This window comes from Taudactylus pleione, unplaced genomic scaffold (genome assembly GCF_031769625.1).
Source record: "Taudactylus pleione unplaced genomic scaffold, aTauple2 ptg000121l, whole genome shotgun sequence".
NCBI lineage: Eukaryota > Metazoa > Chordata > Amphibia > Anura > Myobatrachidae > Taudactylus > Taudactylus pleione.
Window position 1 is genome coordinate 15,723,599 of NW_028284523.1, and position 7,053 is coordinate 15,730,651.

Here is a 7,053-nt window from a genome sequence, read left to right on the forward strand (position 1 = left end):
GTAGTAATAAAACGTGATAGGGATTCACCCTTAACGGCTTTGGGCAATCCCACAATGCGTAATTATTCTGCCGAGACATATTCTCTAAATCATCCAATTTATTAAGAGTATGAAGATGTTGCTTATGGAGAGTATAATACTGTTGTTTCAATGTGAATACATCTTGGAACACTTCTCCCATTTTAGCTTCATTAACCTGCACTTTGTTCTGTAGCTTTACAATATTATTGTTCCTGCATCAGAGGGGCCATGGTGTCTCTAGTAGCCTTCACTATATCAGCATAGGAGGCTAGGACAGGAGCAGGGATTTCCCCACTCTGATAGATGCTGATAAAGATGGAGGTGAGGAAGAAGCTTGGGGCTGTGTTTGCAGGGAGGTTGCAGCCGCCATCTTGGAATCGTGCCTCTCCCGTTCTGAGCACCTGCACTGTTGTTTGTTAGGCATGGAGAGAATTAAATATCTCTCCATGCACTGCTGGGACCCTCCCTGAGCTGGTGGTGGCGGAAATCCGGCTGTTTAGACTCGCAGCGGGGCCCAAAAATGGGTAGTTAGCTGCTGGATTCCAGCAGCAGCACTACACAACAGCCATCTCCATTTGGGGGTGGAGCCGGACACCTACTTAACATTTTTTTAACACATTCTAGAAGATAATAGCTAGAATCTGATTGGTTGCTATCTCCACTTATAAAAATCAGCATTGTTAGTAAATATACCCCCTGGAGTCTAATACAGATTTAAAAAAATTAGCAATGTGCGATTTGGTTCTCCTTAAATCTGAATTCACCCAAATTCCGTGAAACCAGACAGATCTGAGTTGCAGTTCTGATCTCCTAATGAGAGCCATACAGGTCCAAGTCACAGTTCTGATCTTCCAGCAGTTCGGAATTCGGATTTTAAATCCAAAGTTCAGGTTTTGGATTGTAAAAATTACAAGATTTTACCTGTTTCCACTAAATACTCTTTATAAATATTTTTTTAGAACCAAAATACTTGAGGGTGGTTTTGCAAAACCAAAACCAAAACATGAAGATGAATCCAGATCCAAAACCAAAACACGGGGTCAGCACAGAACTCTACTAAAAATAAATATAGAATTATACCTTGATGTTTATTATCAAATTATAATACCTCTGCAATCATTTTATTAAGCCATGTAATTAAATACACAAACTTAATAAAATAATTGACCAAATTAGGATGATTGTAGACCTTATAATCATATATTTATTTTCAATCAATTATTATATCATAACATAATTAATTTTGGAGAAATGTATCCACTAAAATAAGAAAAAAAGAGAAAAAATGTCTGCAGTACGTGCTTAAATATGAGATAAAATACAACATTGATAGGGTTCTAACTCTATGGTTAGACTATTTTAGAGTCATTTATATGACTATTAGCACAGTGATATATTTGATTTATGTAATTCCATATTTATGCATTTTATGTATTCATAACTAGTGTATGGATAATATATATATATATATATATATATATATATATTATATATATAATTTTAATTCTTTGTTTTTTATATTGTGGAATTTTCCTGAATATTAGTACTTGTGGCATAGTGTTACCATGTTACGATTCCTACTGTCTTGTCATAAACTGAAATAAGACATTAATTAATGTTACAAACAAAACTTGCAATAATAATTTTAGTAGTTTTAAAAACTCTTGAAGCATAGATATCACAGGAAAATGAATTTATACAATACAAATTGTGTTATTATTAGGCATGCTAAATACATACCTTCTTTTAGGTATGTGTTGCAGTTGCTATAGAAATAAAATGACTCAGAACAAAAAAACTGCTCGCTTGTAACTAATTAGCTTTTATAAAATGTTTAATTCATGCTGAATCACACCGATATTTCATTTTTATTAGATAAGTTCATTATTTTGTTATGGAAATTCTAGTTTTGCACTCTGCAAGAAAACATGTAACACAGTAGACTCTACTATAGACATGGTAGCAACAGATTTGTAGTGACTTTATTCTGCAGCCCTTATGGTAATCCTAAAAAAGAAAGGACATTTCAAATCACATTGGTTGTTATAGAGGAGTGGATTATGCTACTAATGATTTTTAAAATACTGCAAACTTGTCTTATGCTGCAATGTACCTTCTCTTGAGACAAAACTCCAGCTGTCCTCCCTAATCAGGAGCCACATCCTGTATGTTATAATCCTAACAAAATTCATATGTGCCAACCTTTTTTAATCATTTTCAGACCCAATTTTCTGAAGAACAGGTTGCACTATTTGGGATAAATTTGAGACACTAAAATACCATATTGACAGGTTTATACAATGTGCCATTTTAAATAATGTCCTTTATAAATTATATTTGAAAAAGAGACAAAGAATAGATTTGCATAAAATATAAATAATTTTGGGAATGTTTACTGTGCAATAAAGTATATCAATATTGAAAAATAGGGACCTTTCAAGGAACAAACCATTGATATCTAATCTATACCTGGATATTACTATAGGTTTGTCTATTAGCAATGTTGATAAGGGTGGTGAACTGGCTAGATTTCCTCATTGCCACTATCCATATTTTTGAACTGCTTTTACTAATTTAATGGCCTATTCATCAACACTAAAATAATCGTTTTCAGGATATATCCCTTAATTACCATTTTTTTGTATTCATTAACACCCTTAACACAGTTGATATCATTGATATCGCCTGGTTAAGCCCATCTGTGTTAAGAGAAATTAGGCTATTCGTCAAATTCCAAAAATGATTTATTTTCAGAATTCGATGGTGTTACTATACGCCACTCTTAGGTGGCATATAGCAGGTTACACTTACCTGCTTTCAGCTGGGCAGGTTTTCCTCCAGCTCACTCTGTCACTCCCTGGTCCCTCCTCCAGCTCCGGTTGCTGCTCTGACTATGTTCTCCTGGCAGAACATAGTAAAGTTAAAAAAAATAAAGTTTTTTTAAAAAAAATTTAAAATATTAAGCAAGCCGTGTGGGAGGTCGAGGTCCACGGCTGCAGCCTGTCGGGGTCCAATCAGCCAGGTAGGTGGGGGAGAGGAGCAGAGGGGGAGCAGACACACATAGAGTTACCACAGCTGTAATCAGTGCTGTGCATGCGCTGCTTTTGTGAACATAACGGCGCATGCGCAGCACTGATTACAGCTATGGTATGGTAGAGTAGATAGCAAAAAGTATCTATTTCCTGAAAAGCTGTCATCACGAAAAATACAGCTTTTGGGATAGATACTTATGAGAGGAGGAATGATGAATTCCTCGGGTAATTAGGTAGAACTCCATGCAAGTTCTAAACCTAATTACCTCCATTGATATTTTAGTATTGATGAATAGGCCCCTGAAAGTTGATTTTGTTCTTTTAAAGTATATTGATGATGTGTGCAAGGAGAATGCTTTTTGAACTGTTCAGTTTCTGTACCAAAAATAACTTGGGGTTTTCATGTTAGGTGTTATCATTGAGGGTGGACAAAAAATAAATTGGTGACCAAAACCTTGGTGCTAAATAACATTCCATGAGAAGGTGACAAAAAAATCAAAAGCTAATACTTCCATTCAATGATGAGATGTTCAGTGTCTCAAAATGTTTTCTTCATAAAAAGAGACAAAACATACACAGTATAGTGTGATTCTGTTTAAAAGATTGTAAAGATGATAATTACTAAAATAATTGTTTAACCCCAATTTTTTCTTTTCATGCAGAATTTAAAATGAGTCAGATAAAAACACAAACATTCTATTGCACAATTGGAAAATATATATGATACTCAGCAAATAAAGTGCATGAGGCATATGAAATTGGGATCTGGTAGGGAGTTAACAGTTCAGTAATACTGTACCTGTAATACAAGCTGAGCAATGTTCACAAGATAAAGTGCATAGTAGTATATATGTTAAGCTCTGATATAGATCAAATAAAGTGCAAAACATCTATGAGTTACACTCTAATATGCAATCAAGAGTTCAATGATAATACAAACAAAGTAGATAATATTCAACAGTAAAGTGCATAAATGCATAAATATTGAGCTCTGGTATGGAACAAATTTTGGAGAGAGTTCAATTGTAACAAAAATTAATGGCCTGATAGGCACCAGTACCAGACTGCAGATGGTATTCAGCATGGATTTGCACACAGGGTAATTCTGAAACCTGTCCTGTGTGTGAGATTTACCTGAAGGAAACCGGCCCAGTTAGACACACAGGGTAAGTTCCGGAATTACACTGTGTGCAAATCTATGCTGAATACCATCTGCAATCTGTTACAGGTGCCTATAAGGCCATTACTTTTTGTTACAATTGAACTGTCTCCAGCATTTGCTCCATATCAGAGCTCAATATTTATGCATTTATGCACTTTACTGTTGAATATTATATACCTTGTCTGCATTATGATTGAACTCTCGATTGCATGTTAGAGTCTAACTCATAGATTTTTTTGCACTTTATTTGATCTATATCAGGGCTTAATATTTATACTACTATGCACTTTAGCTTGTGAACATTGCTCAGCTTGAATTACAGGTACAGTATTACTGAACTGTTAGCTCCCTACCAGATCCAATTTCATATGCCTCATGCACTTTATTTGCTGAACATCATAAATATTTTCCAATTGTGCAATAGAATGTTTGTGTTTTTATCTAACTCATTTTAAATTCTGCTTGAATAAAAATTATTTTAGTTAAACAATTTTTTTTGTATTTATTATCTTTACCATCTCTTAAACAGAATCACACTATATTGTGTGTGTTTTGTCTCTTTTTATGATGAAAATATTTTGAGACACTTAACATCTCATCATTGAAGGGAAGTATTAGCTTTTGATTTTTTTGTCACCTTCTCATGGAATGTTATTTAGCGCCTAGTTTTTGGTCACCAATTTCTTTATTATCTACGCCATATTTCATGGGTATTTGGGTTTCCCTGTGTGATTGTACCCAGGCTGCTTTTTAGAGAGCGCTAGAGTTTATTGCATCTTTTCCTTCATATTTGTTGTCATTGAGGGTATCTATAAAATGACAAACTAATACAGCAAATCTAATTCTAAAGGTTTCTTAAAAATTAGTGAATCTATTGTCAGGCTATGCATCACTAAACTAGAATCTTAAAAACATGTTAAATGTTTTCACTCACATATAAATAAGAATTGTATTAATTTAGCTATTTATAAAAATAATATAATTTGAGAGCATTCCATGAATTTCCGAGCTTTACTCTACAGACAGGTGCACAGTAAACTATTAGTTAAATGTCTATCAGATGTTCCCTATGTACAATAACTTATTACGCATTTAAAATTGACCTTTGTAGATATTTTTATGTAACAATGTCTGCTAAAGTCATAATAAGAGCAAATATAGCATTACATGATTTTATAATATCCTCAAGGCTCTTGGCTACTAAATAATTCAGTTTTTTACATGCTCTTTGCATTAATATACTATTAAAGGTTGAAAACTACATTAACACTACAGCTTGAGGAAAAATAAATCTTTCATAATTAGCTTAACTTTGATTTGATATAAATACATGCATGATGACATATATTGATGTGATGGCTCTTCTCTATTAATGGCATTTCTAATCTGATTCATCCTTATGTCATAGTATGTTCTCAGAGCATATCTACACATGACAGGTACTACTACATTATGAATGCAGAAATTAAAGTAAAAGTGACAGGGTCAAGAGGGAAGATGACCAATTATTAGCACTAAGTACTTCAAAAGACTTTGACATTTCTTCAAGGGTACTTAACTTTCATAGCAATTAGAGAACTGAAGCCCAGTGTGAGTACATTAAAAAGCCAGGTGGCACCATTGTTCAGGTTGAATACAAGTAAAATATAAGCAATAGGTGACATATTCTCAACATTCAGAACTAATGCCTAAGTATTTAAAAATGTAGATATTGGGGGTCAATCGAATTGTATGAGAAGGGTGTGAGTTGCCATTGCCACAGCGTTAAAATGCCGGCAACAGCACCGCATCTCGCACCACTCACGGCCAGCTCTGAATCCAAATTTTACAATTTTGCCTGAAGCCTTATGGGGCTACAAGCACTTTTATGTGATTTTGGGGTGCCATAAAGTGCAGCTATCACTACAATGACTCGCAACTGCAAGATCATTGCAGCTAATTGAATTAACCCCATTGCCTAAATTTCTCATAAATGTATACAAATATTTTCCATACAAAAAATTGTATTGTAACATGGGATATAGAATTGAGGACTCCAGACAGGCAGGGACTTGGTAAAGCAGTGGCTTTTAATGGTATTGTTAGGGTGATGAGGCTTCCTACCCCTAGATCAAGTCATGAGAAACTCTGCTCTTGTATTTTTCCAGGCAGCTGTGGAGATAAGTAAACTCAGCACACACTGTAATGAATTCAACTCAGCTCTGGGGTAGTTCCTTTTTAAGCTGCCTTTTTATAAATTCAACAAAACTGCTGTGTTACAATCATTTGCCAAAAATGGTTAACAGCAAACTATACATGTCATTGGTTAACAGCACCTAAGATGTGTCAGAGGGTATTCATTCTGTATTGTCTTCATGGAGTCCAAACTTAGTGTCCTATTTCAGGTGTTGTCAGCTGTTCCTCTGTATCAGCTGTTGGTTCGATCTCAAGGTTTTTGTGTAAAGGAAAATAGCTTTCTTTCTAAGTAATGATGAAACTATGCTTTAATAAACTGTCTACATATTATTATAGACCATCAAAGTAGCAAACACTACACCTTAGATTACATGAGCATAGACCTGGATACACACAGGCACATAACAGAAAATAAGCAAATAAACATAAAATTAAGTGTCCCAGCACTTGTGCTAATGTCTGTGGACCTTCCTGGTTCTGGGACCCTAATGCTAACCACCACCCCTAGCCTATCACCTGGCCAGTTTGTCCATCATCAGGAGCAAGGAGTATCAGGTGTGTGAGAGTTTTAATGCATTCCTGTGCTGCTGACTTCCTGCTGGCTCTGGGTGGCCTGGAAAACCCAGAGTTACATATTTTATTGCAGCTGCAGAATGTGCCGGT